General features: G+C 34.4%; 1 protein-coding gene across 7 annotated transcripts in view; it reads left to right on the forward strand.

Annotated features, from left to right (window-relative positions):
* The window catches only part of GPHN (gephyrin), a 634,333-nt gene that overhangs the window by 129,305 nt on the left and 491,380 nt on the right, over positions 1 to 13,648 (forward strand). The window lies entirely within an intron of this gene.

Raw genomic sequence — 13,648 nt, forward strand, 5'->3', positions numbered from 1 at the left:
TAAGTATAATTATAAATGTAAAACAGTTATTTGTAATAACAATATACTTGACTGTATTGAATATATTTCTGATGTTTTACATTAGAACACTATATGTAGCACAAGATTTTTGAAGAGTTTTATAGGTTTCAATTTTTAATGTTCTTGCTCATGAGTCAATTCCATTCTTTATCAGAACATATTTCATATCAGAATATAATGTCACTTTCTATTTCATGAATCAATTTTTTTCAGTTTTATATTAACTGCAAATCATGCATACTATCTTCTGTAGGAAAATATCCTTCCAGTAATATCACCTTTTATTAAAAAAATATTCAATACTAGTTAAGCCCTGGGCAGCAGGGAAAGAAAATTGAGTGTTGGCAGATGCTTTCTTTAGTGATATTTAATGCATTCAGTAAAATATATTGTAACAAAAAATTACTCTTCCACATCAGATGTAATCTATACTCATCCAAATTTTACTAGTAATTCATTTAAAATTGTGTGAGGAATAAAACACAGGAGTGTGTTGAACCTGAAGGTTATTGATTTCGTAATGATTTTCCAAGTCATTAAAAAAATATAGTTACAAGACAGAATGGTGAAAATGATTGAATATTGAAGTTATTGTAATGAACTCATTATTGTAATGAGTTTCGAAATGAGTTTCCAATCCCAATTCTCTAAATTTTTTTTCTTTTTTTAATGTCTCTCTTTTCCTCATTCAAAAAGATTGTCAATATTCTTTCTCCATGATTTTTATTGAAATGAAGATTGATAAGTTGTCCTTTCAGTTCTATAAATATTTAATGAAGAATAGAATTGTTCTATGTGGATATAAATATTCCTAGTAAATGAATATTGAATAACATGTGCATGAGGATATGGGAAGAAACTTTACAATATCATTGAAAGATGTCACCCATTTGAATGGATAAAATACATTATTCCATTGTATTATTTGTAAGGTATATTTTTGGTACAGTGGGATTATATATCTTTTTAATGCAGTCTTTTTGGAAAAAAATGTGCTTATATGGACTTCAATAATATAAAAGCTGCGGAGAATATACTTGAAAAATGGATCATAATAATGAGTTGTAGTGTTTTGAAACACTTTGGTACTTCTTCCTAGAATGTAGAATAATATTCATATTGTAACCTATCACTAAAATAGGAATTTAATCTTAGAGAAAATTTCTAAGAGAAGTTTATCTCAGATCACTACTGCATTGAGTGGACAAAATAATTCTAAGTCTCTGTTTTAAAGTAGTCAGATATCTTAATTTAACATCATTCTCTTAACTTGGCATTAGTCTCTTGGCATTAGTCTTGAATGTAAGAATTCAGTGAGCAAGAATTTGTCTTTGCCCTTGACACTTGGATTTGGAAAGAACTTTTTTCGTAATAAGAATTGTCAAAATGTACCATTAATGACTAATTCATTTTTTAAAGATATATTTCTTACTTGCTGAAATTCTGTAGGGAAAGAAATGCCTGGTGTGGAAAACTAATGTGTTTTTTTCAGTTGTTATGATGGGAAATATTTTATTCTGAGTTACTATTCTATAGCAATATTAACTTAGTACATACCTTAAGCCAAGCTACCTGTTTTCTGGCGCAGACTCCCAGACTCTTGATGTAATTCTTTACTGTTTGTTCATCAGTTCATGTACACTACTTTTTGGTTCTATATGAATTGTTTATGTTGTAACATAAAGTAGAAAATATTTCGGAAATAACTTTTCTGCAAAAATCCCCTCAAAAAATAACTGGCATTTGATGAGTACTCCTGACTAGTGTAAGGGTTGCTAAAATTGTATAATATGTTATTTTAATAAATGTTCCAAATAAAAAATATTATTAGAATAAGATATGTGTGTTGAATGAATGCTCTATGTGTTAATCTGCCTGGCAGATTTGTATTATGCTTCACCTACGTGAGCTCCTGATACTGAAAGGAGTTGATGTGTGAAGAAAAATTAAGTACTGTGTTTCAATCACTAATGCTGTATGAAAGGAAGACAGAATAAAGAGAGAAGGAAAAAGTAGGTTGAGAAGAACCCAGGCTAATCTGATCAATATTGATACTCAGAATGGCATGTAGAGTGTCTTAATCAGATAAACGAGCAGGTATGGAATATCTGTGGACAAAGTATAGTAATAAAACCGAGTTGTATGTGTGTATATGTATGAATGAATGAAGTTTAAGAGGTTTACTGCCTCAGAGGAGAGCAAAAGGGCAGAACCAAAAGTGACTAATTTATACTCTTATATCTATGGCAAGCTAATGGAATAATGTGATAGATCCTCTGTAGTTTATCTAAACTGTGTATAGTACACAACCCAAGACTTTTAGTAAAATCATTGTAGTGAAAGTAATTATTGGGCTTGAGTGAACTGAGTGAGCTATATTGTGTGAACATGATGAAGGAGGGATGCCATGGGAGGAGAAAAAAAAATAAAGTTGTGAATCCCTAAGCAAGACTTTCTGATCTTGTTACTAACTTTTGATTTGATGTAATAATGAGGGCAGAATCTGACTTGTGGCAAGGTTGTGGTGAGGGGAATACATGACAAGCTCTCTTCTTTGGGTAGTTACTCTAAGAGTATTTGTTTCTGTCGTAGTCTTGTAGGTGTTATGTACAAGACCAAGTAGAGGAACTTGACTTTCACTTTTTGCTAATAATGTGCCTAAAGGTTTGTTTGAATTAGTAATTTGCATGCGTGTTAAATTTTGAAATAAACAATTTAACAGTTTTACTTATCTTCTATTTATGATTATAAACATTTTAAGAATGATTTCCTCTGCTGTATGTATAATTTGTCAATTTGAGTTGTTTTATGAGACTTCTTGTATTAGTTGTGGTCTTCAATGGCACATTGAAAAGTGTTGTCAAATTTAACTTGATGTTATATTAGAAACGTATCTAATGTGATACGTAATTTTCATACATACAAGAAACTATTAACATGGTATAATTAATTTTGTTCACTTTAAGTGGAGGGTTATGTGCTATTTAAATCATAAAAATGTTTACTTTTTCTTGTTATCTATGCTGGAGAGATGACTATTATATGAAAAAGAGATACTGTATATAGCATACTTTCAGTTATATCAGTTGTGTTCTGTATAGTGATAATTCTCAAAAATGCTTTCAAATTTCTATTGTCTATTTGCTGAAGATGAAAGATAAAACATATTACGATATTTATGCTTTAGATTTGTTATTGCTTATTTATAAACTATTTAACAGAGATAATTATTTGAACTCAGATTCATTTATAGAAATTATTAAAAGCTGTTTAAGAATCAAAAGAGGAAATGTAACATAAGAATGAAAAGGACTACCAGAAATTGAATACCTGTTTGTGCTACTCATTGTGTTGATGCTGATTGTGTGTGTGTGTGTGGGGGGGGGTATAGATGGATGTATCTTGTTTGTTTAATTTGCAAAAGCTGTTAAAAATTTTGGTGCATCGTAGATACGTGATACGTAAATCAGAGGAGGAATTGTTTAATTCATAGAAGAATGGTCCATCTCTGAATACTAGAAATATAATTCATAATGTAGGATATTAGTAATTTTCTTTATAGGGCAAATAGGGAAGGTTTATATTCCTTGAAAATTTTGCAAAACATGAAAATTATGCCAGTCTTTGTTGTTTTTCTTTCTGTTACTCAGAATGTATTTTCAATTGCTTCAGTAATGTTAAGATTTTGAAAAAGATTTTACCAAATTACGGCCTCTTGTGATTTTTAAGAAAGGATGATTCAATAAAATAGAAGAAATCTTAATTATAAATTCTGGATAAATTGTATTATGGATGAGGAAATACTTCTTCTTGTTAATATTGTTAGTGTATTTTTTTTAAATTGTGGTAAAATAAGCGTAACAAAATTTACCGTTTTAACCAATTTTACCATTTATAAGTGTACAGTTCAGTAATGTTAAGTATATACACACTGTCGCAGCCTATCCCTAGAGTTTTTCATCTTGGAGAACTGTAACTTTATACCGATTAAACAATAACTCCCTATTTCCCCCTCCCCCCAGCCTCTGGCAACTACCGTTCTTTCTGTTTCAATAGTTTTGGAATACTCTAGGAATCTCATTAGTGGACTCATGCAATATTTGTCTTTTTGTGATTGGTTTATTTCAGTTAGCACAATTGCTTCAAGGGAGTTCCAGCATGTGTCAGAATTTCTTTCCTTTTTAAGGCTGAATAATGTTCCATTTTATATATATATATATGTATATTTACATATATATATATATATATATATATATATCACAGTTTGTTTACTTATTCATCCATTGATGGGCACTGAGTTGCGTCTACCTTTTGGCTGTTGTGAATAATGCCGCTCTAGACGTGGGTGTGCAAATATCTCCTTGAGACCCTGGTTTCAATTCTTTTGGATATATACCCAGAAGCGGAATTGCTGTATCATATGGTAATTCTGTTTTTAAGTTTTTGAAGAACTTCCATAGTGTTTTCCATAGTGATTGCACCATTTTATATTCCTGCCAACAGTGCATAAGTGTTCCAATTTCTCCACTTCCTCACCAACACTCATTTTCTGTTCGTTTTTGTTTTTTAATATAGTAGCCATCCTAATGGGTGTGAGGTGATATGTTCTTGGTATTTTTAATTGAACTTCACTTCTTTTATCTTTAATAATTTTGATGCAGCTCATCTAGAGAGTAAAGAAAAATAAAAGGTACTCTCTCTGTTTGATTATTATGATACTTTGGTACCTTGTGAAGTAAACTGTGTTACTTATTCAGTAAAATAGAAATTCTTTTCACTATCATTACAAAGATTATAAAGTACAGATACATCCAGGGTAATTTCATAACAATATCATTTTAATCAATTAATCTTCCTTGTTATGTATCGTATTACTCATCTTGTATTAATACTGCTCTTTGTTATACCTAATCTGTAAAGGATTGCTTTTGGGTAAAAAAAATTTTCTTATTTAGTTAGAAGGTGCCTGATTGGAAATGCAGCATACTAATTAAATAATAACAAAAACCTGCTAGTTGAAATGTATTTTGATAGTATAGATCATTAGTGTTTGATAATGGCATTTAATGTTTAAGAACAAAGATAAAATTGGACAAAATAGTTGTATCTGATTGTAAATTTCTTAGACATGAAAATTTTATTTACCTTTATGTGCTTCTTTACATATTTTACCACCTTTGGTGGAAGCTATTCTTTTCATGGTCCTGAAACACAGCTTCATCCCCCTGAGTATGTATACTTGTCTTCACACTACAATCTGATTGAATGATATTTTGGTCCCTTGGATCATGATATTAAATATGAAGGAAAGGCAGGATTGCCGTCTGGAAAGCAATCATATCTAAATATAGCCTGTACTTATCTGCTGGTGTTAAGACAGGTTGCTGTGGTGAACTGAATTTCTTAAAAGTGCCAGTCATCAGAGGATAAACAGTGGTTTTTGAAGTGGTTATTTTCCATAGAGCTGTACATTCTCATACTGCAGGTAGATGATTTTAGTTAATGTTTTTTACGGCTTATTGATTAAATTTCAATTTTAATGTTTTTTATGGCTTGCTTATTAAATTTCAATTTTAGAGTATCTTTGAGACCTTTAATATATTTTAAAAAAAATATTTCTCTTTAGCTTTTCTTAAAAAATTATTTTATTTTTGGCTGCATTGGGTCTTTGTTGCTGCATGTGGGCTTTCTCTAGTTGTGGCGAGCGAGAGCTACTCTTCGTTGTGGTGCATGGGCTTCTCATTGCGGTGGCTTCTCTTGTTGTGGAGCACTGGCTGTAGGTGCGCAGGCTTCAGTAGTTGTGGCGCGCGGACTTATTAGTTGCGGCGCACGGGCTTAGTTGTTCTGTGGCATGTGGGATCTTCCTGGACCAGGGCTTGAACCCGTGTCCCCTGCATTGGCAGGCGGATGATTAACCACTGCGCCACCAGGGAAGTCCCAAGAGACTTTTAATTATTAAACAAAATATAAGAGTTTTTATATTGTTATCCTTTGTTTCTCTTAAGATAAATTTCATTTGATGTGGTAATGATTTTTCCAAGGACAGCATTTTAAACATTATTGATCATTCATTTTGCTCTGCTGCCAATAGTTCTGCTAAATCGAAGACAGACACCAAAGCTGTCTTGTCTGTAATAACATCTCTAACTGTAAGTTTTTATCATTTTTAATCAGGTTCCTTTTTGGATTATATGGTTATTAGACTGTAAAGTGTATATTTGGACAGTACAGCTTAATCTAGGCTGGTGCTAAGGTATTATGGTACTGTGCTCTATGTCAGAACTGCAAATCCAAAGACTTTGGATTATACTTTACTTTTAGAAGACTTTCTGTCATTTCCATCATTCCGTACATTCCTGAGACTGTATATTGCAGTTTTTATGGGTTCATTTGTTTAAAAATTTATTTAATCAAAACACTAGTAGATGTTCATCTTACATTCTTCAGCAGTTAGGTTTAATTGACATTGTTCTTGTAATTAAGGAACATATGATTGAAGATGAATAATATCTGAGTTATCTACCTGAGGCATATAGATGACCAATCCAGTATTAGAATTTTTTAATGAAATAAATAATGTATTGTTTTAATTAGTTGATTCTTTCATTTTCAGGGTACAGACACCTAAGTCAAACTAGCTTAAAAAGCTAGTTTGTGATTTGATTGGCATATGTAACTAAGGAGTACTTCTCAAGGAATCAAGAAAGAGTTTCAGAAACCAGATCAAGGGTGGGAGCCTCAAAGAAGAGAATTAGAGAGTTTGTGCAACTGGGTTTGTTTCTCTCACTTTCTGTCATCATCTCTTTTGGTTTTTCTTGACTTTATTCTTACTTACGGCAGTCAGGCTTTCTCCATGAAACGGGCAAGATGGTTGATAACTTACTCTAATTCCCTTCCTTCTAGCTCCATGATCTCTCTTCACTTCATCTCTCAAACATAAAATCTCATGGAATAATTCTGATTTTGTTAATCTGGTCATGTGCCCAAACCTCAGCCAATCACTGTGGCCAGGGGTATAGGCTATCTTGACTTAGCATTCATGGGACAGATGCCTGTGGTCAGAATGGTGGGCTACCCTAATTAAATGAGAGAGAAGATAGTCCCAGAAAAAGAGTGATAAAACTAAGAGCTGTCTAGTGTATTCAGTCTCAGCTGTTAATTTAAGGGCGAATGTATACATTGTCAAGAATTGTTATTATTTTAAAACAGAACATTTTGCTTGCCTTCGCATATCATCTCAATTAGATAGGTATTGGTAGTAATAGCTATAATAATTTTAAAGGACTGCATAGTTCAGTTAATTGATAATAGTTGTTCCCTATTTCCTGATATTATTGACTGTTTATGTAGTACACACACACAAATGTGAAATGACTCAGATGAATTTATTACTTTAATTACAACTGGCTAGACAGCAGGTAGAATAATAGATTATTTCTATCTTTCCATACTTTCTTCTTTCTTAAAAAGAGAAACTTTACCGCTGTCAGTCAAAAAGGGAAAAGGAGTCAAAGATTCTCATTCCCCTTTCCATTATAATACCTTAACTGAGGAATATTATTATAGAGGCATATAAAAGTTAAATGGGAGCACTGACAAAGTATTTTAAAAAGAGGTGGTCCTTGAAATGAAGCTTTTGTTAAGGGAAAAAAAAGCAGGAAAGGAGGAAGGGAGGGAGGAAAGAAGGAATAACAGAGAGAGAGGGAGAGAATGATTGATTATGAGAATGAATAGAAACTCCAGGGGTATGTTACGCTTTTTAGAAACTCAGTTTGGCTGAAGATGAATGAGAGTCTACGAGATTAAAACTAGTGATTAAAACAAAGTTTTGATATCCATGTATTTCATTTATCAAGAACACATTGATACATCTGACAGTGATGGTCAGAGTGAAAAAATAAATGATTGCGTTGTCTACTTATATTAGTTTTATATTGCCGTGTAACAGATTACCACAAACTTTCTTAAAACAACACGTATTTATTATCTCACAGTCAAGATTTTGGGCACAGTTTAACTGGTTCCTTTGCTCAGTATCTCCCAAGATTGCAATCTAAGTGTTGGCTGGGGATTGCATTTTCATCTGGAGGCTTGACTAGGGAAGATTGCTCCAAACTACTTCAGGTTGTTAGCAGAATTTGTATCCTTGTGTTGTATGACTGTATATCCTGCTTTTTGCTGGGAGTTGGCTAGTTTCCTTCTGCACCTTCCATCATCTTACGGTCTATTGCCTACTACATTGAAATTTCCTTTTCTGCATGGGAGTCATACTCAATTAGTTTAGCTCTGTCAATTTAGAGATGTAAAACCTAAAGCTCAGCTGAGTTGTGATTTATCTAAGGTCCTAAAACTACATGGTGATGGGCCTCCTGACAACCAGGCATTGTGTTCTTTCTACTCCTAGCCTTAGTTTTGACTTTCTTGGTTTTGTTCTCACATTAAAAAAAATTTTTTTTCCAGTTTTATTGAGATATCATTGACATATAGCACTGTATAAGTTTAAGATCGACAGCATAATGACTTCACATTTGGTTTTAGTTTGTATTGCTGAGTTTATTAAAAGTATGATGGAATAACATCTTAGCACTGGCCACCTAGGAACTGACATTAAAATGTTTGAAAATATTTTTTTCTATATGGCTTGTAGGTATATGACTTTTGATCATTTAATTGTTCTCTCACCATGAACTTTTATATATATATATTTTTTCTCAGTTTTTATTAGGAGGAGGAGGAACAGAATTTTTGTTTCCTTTGGTTATGGTTTATGTTGGTATCTGCAGAGACTAAACGTGAGATTGAAAGTGAGATTTAACACCTGCAAAGGAAAAGCCTCAATGAAATAATGACAGTTGAGTCCTATATATGAACTCCTTTTGGATTTTTCAGTGGAAGATTGTTGGTTGTTGGTTGGGAAGACAAACAGGCAGGTAAAGAAGCTTGCTAATCAAAAGTCTGCCTAAGTATGCTTCCCTAATGAGTTTCCTAAGAAACACCTGCTTGTGACTCAGCCCACATTAGGAAGAAAATGACAAAAGAAAAGCTAGGAGAGACCCGTTTATTTCTTTTCTAGATGTTTTAAGAGTTTAAAGTTTTAAAATACTATTCTTTGAGAGTAAGGAGAATTAAATTACCTTTACCCAGCTGGGAAAATGTCCACAATACTAGACAATTGGGCAGCAGTTTAAAGGAGACTAGCCCTTGCTGCCCCTTCTTTCCACTCCTACCTGGTCAGTGTGGTAAATGTTAACTACCCTAATCTTTTTTTACCCTCCGAGAGAAATTAAAAGAACGTTAAGAAGGAAGCTGAAATTTTAAATTTAGCTTAATCCATTTAGGGAGGAAGGCTGGTTGAGCTGATTGAGCTTGGGTTTTTTCCTTCCTGGAGTCCTCTATGATCTCCCATGTGCTCCTCCTATATGTTGCCTAAACTTCTATCATAGCTTTTTACACTATATTATCATTGTTTGTATATGTACTGTCTGTATTTCTCAATAGATTATAACTTCCTTAAGGGCAGAGACTGTTAATGTTTAATCTTATATCACTACCACCTACCACAATAGACCCAACCAGACATATTCCTTAAATAGTTGAGTGAAGGAATGAATGTGTGATTTAGTGACTAAATGAAAGAATGGGTAATGGAAAGAGTAAGAGAGTAACAGACTGAATGTATAGTGAATATACATTGGCAAAACGTGCTTTTTCCCCATTCTTCAGGCAATTCTAACATTCAGCCCTTTATTGGTGTTCAATACAAAAGTTTACTCTCTGGTGACCTAATAGCTGTATTTAAACTTTGATCAGTATTGGTTCCTTCAGCCTCAGTATCTTTCTAAGTGTGCATGAGATAAATGAGAGACCTAACTCCATGAGCAAAAGGATATGACGACCTCACTAATCCCCATGGTTTTGATTTCTAGGCACTTGCTGTTTAGAATACTGAGAAGATATCACCAACAAAGGATTCCATTTTTTCCTGATGAAATCGAGGAAGATCCCTGAAAGCATTTTCAAAATTGAATCTATTTTCTGAACAGTTCACTTTGAAAATAACTCTCATAGCATAATTTTGTAGAGGAAAAAAATATTTTGAGTAATTCAGTCTTACTTTAACTTGTTTCTTAAAAGACAGTAATTTAAAAAGTAAGTTAAGATAGTATTTTTCTTTTTGTTCTGTAAAGTTGTATCTTATCTTTCCCTCTTTTATAAATAACTAAGACCATAGTCAGACTGGACAAATATTTGAGTTGCACTTTGTGAGGTGAAGTGACATTTATATTCTGGTCAGAGTTTCACTTAGCCACCTGGCATTGAGTGCAAATTTTTATAGTTCACTTAAATTGGAAGCAAAGTGATATTAAGTTGACATTTTTTAGCAAAAAAAGATGAAATGTAAATAGGGTACTTTTTAATACTTAGTTTAAAACATTCTTTTCTCCTCTATAATTAAGTCAAGAATTTAGAAGTGCTTAAAAAACAACTAGTGAATATTTATTGAGTATATACTATGTGTCATTTAATATGGTAAGACCTGGAAAATAATGGTAAATAAAGTAGGCATGGTCCTTGCCATAATTTGGGGGACAGTTTTTAGTAAAATGGACTTCAGGTTACTCTTTTTGTTTCCAGAATACCTTTATAAAGGACAGTGGTTTGGGAAGGTGTCAGATATTGCTAAAAAGATGTAATCCAAAGGTCAGTTGTGTGTCCTAATAAAGTATATTACATTCTCAAAAGGGTAGAATTAGATCATTTGTTATATATGTTATTTATAACTTTTAAATTTAGTTATTTCATTGATTTATTCAGACCAATGATTTAGTCAGGATAATTGGATTTGAGAAAGCCATCCAGAATAAGCTGTAGTTTGTCAGTGCCTCCCTTAAAGTGTAATGGAAAAACTGAACACAGTGTTTTAGATTTGATCTGGCTATCACCGAAGAGATTAAGACTTGCTGAAATCGTTTGTTGCACTTCTAATTCTTTGTGAATTTACTTTAACTTTTTTTTTTTTGGAGGGAGTGGGGAGTAGGTAGGGAGCCTGAACAGAAGCATTATCCTCCTTTCCTAAGGATCTTTTTAATGTCTAGACAGCTTTATTCTCTATTGAGATCTAAATCGTATACCATACAGTTCATCCATTTAAAGTGTACACTGTAATGGGTTGTTTTAAAATTTTTATTTTATATTGGAGCATAGTTGATTAACAATGTTGTCTTAGTTTCAGGTGTACAGCAAAGCTATTCAGTTATACATTTACTTGTATCTATTCTTTTTCAAATTCTTTCCCCATTTAGGTTATTACAGAATACTGAGCAGCATTCCCTGTGCTATGCAGTAGGTCCTTGTTGGTTATCTGTTTTGAATATAGCAGTGTGTACATGTCAATCCCAAGCTCCCAAGCTATCCCTCCCCTCCACCCTTCTCCCCTGGTAACCATAAATTTGTCCTCTAAGTCTATGAGTCTATTTCTGTTTTATAAGTAAGTTCATTTGTATCTTTTTTTTTTTAGATTCCGCATATAAGCGATATCATATGATATTTGTCTGACTTACCTCACTTAGTATGGTAATCTCCAGATCCATCCATATTGTTGAGGTTGGCATTATTTCATTCTTTTTAATGGCTGAGTAATATTCCATTGAATATATGTAACACATCTTCCTTATCCATCCATCCATCGATGGACATTTAGGTTGCTTCCGTGTCTTGGCTATTGTAAACAGCGCTGCAGTGAACACTGAGGTGCATGTATCCTTTCGAACCACGTTTTTTTCTGTATATATGCCCAGGAGTGGGATTGCTAGATCATATGGTAGCTCTATTTTGGGTTTCTTAAGGAACCTCCATGCTGTTCTCCATGGTGACTGTACCAATTTACATTCCCACCAACAGTGTAGGAGGGTTCCCTTTTCTCTGCACCCTCTCCAGCATTTATTGTTTGTAGACTTTTTGATGATGGCCATTGTGACTGGTGTGAGGTGATATCTCATTGTAGTTTTGATTTGCATTTCTCTAATAATTAGCGATGTTGAGCAGCTTTTCATGTGCCTCTTGACCATCTGTATGTCTTCTTTGGGGAAATGTCTATTTAGGTCTTCTGCCCATTTCTTGATTGGGTTATTTGGTTTTTTGATTCTGAGCCACATGAACTGTTTGTAAATTTTGGAGATTAATCCCTTGTGGGACATCATTTGCAAATATTTTCTCCCATTCTGTGGGTTGTCTTTATGTTTTTTTTTTTTTTAATTTATTTATTTAATTAATTAATTTATTTATTTTTGGCTGTGCTGGGTCTTCGGTTCGTGCGAGGGCTTTCTCTAGTTGCGGCAAGTGGGGGCCACTCTTCATCGCGGTGCGGGGACCGCTCTTCATCGCGGTGCGCGGGCCTTTCACTATCGCGGCCCCTCCCGTTGCGGGGCACAGGCTCCAGACGCGCAGGCTCAGCAGCTGTGGCTCACGGGCCCAGCCGCTCCGTGGCATGTGGGATCTTCCCAGACCAGGGCTCGAACCCGTGTCTCCTGCATTAGCAGGCAGATTCTCAACCACTGCGCCACCAGGGAAGCCCTGTCTTTATGTTTTGTTTATGGTTTCCTTTGCTGTGCAAAAGCTTTTGAGTTTAATTAGGTCCCATTTGTTTATTTTTTTTTATTTTTTATTTTTTTTTTAATATTTTTCTACTATATTTTTTTTCTTTTTTTAAATTTTATAGCTACTTTATTTATTTATTTATTTATTTTTGGCTGTGTTGGGTCTTCGGTTCGTGCGAGGGCTTTCTCCAGTTGCGGCAAGTGGGGGCCACTCTTCATCGCGGTGCGGGGACCGCTCTTCATCGCGGTGCGCGGGCCCCTCACCACCGCGGCCCCCCCCGCCGCGGGGCACAGGCTCCAGACGCGCAGGCTCAGCAGCCGTGGCTCACGGGCCCAGGTGCTCCGCGGCACGCGGGATCCTCCCAGACCAGGGCTCGAACCCGCGTCCCCTGCATTAGCAGGCAGACTCTCAACCACTGCGCCACCAGGGAAGCCCCCGCATTTGTTTATTTTTGTTTTTATTTCCATTACTCTAGGATATGGCTTGGAAAAGATATTGCTGCAGTTTATGTCAGAGAATGTTCTGCCTATGTTTTCCTCTAAGAGTTTTATAGTATCTGGTCTTACATTTAGGTCTTTAATCCATTTTGAGCTTATTTTTGTGTATGGTGTTAAAGAATGTTCTAATTTCATTTTTTACACACAGCTGTCCAGTTTTCCCAGCACCATTTATTGAAGAGATTGTCTTTCGTCCATTGTATATTCTTGTGTCCTTTGTCGTAGATTAATTGACCATAGGTGCATGGGTTTATTTCTGGGCTTTCTATCCTGCTCCATTGATATATATTTTGGTTTTTGTGCCAGTTTCATACCGTTTTGATTACTGTAGTTTTGAAGTCAGGGAGCCTGATTCCTCCAGCTCTGTTTTTCTTTCTCAAGATTGCTTTGGCTATTCGGGGTCTTCTGTGTCTCCATACAAATTTTAAGATTTTTTGTTCTAGTTCTGTGAAAAATGCCGTTGGTAATTTGATAGGGATTGCATTGAATCTGTAGATTGCCTTGGGTATTATAGTCATTCTGACAATATTGAT

This window comes from Balaenoptera acutorostrata, chromosome 3, assembly GCF_949987535.1.
Source record: "Balaenoptera acutorostrata chromosome 3, mBalAcu1.1, whole genome shotgun sequence".
Taxonomy (NCBI): Eukaryota; Metazoa; Chordata; class Mammalia; order Artiodactyla; family Balaenopteridae; genus Balaenoptera; species Balaenoptera acutorostrata.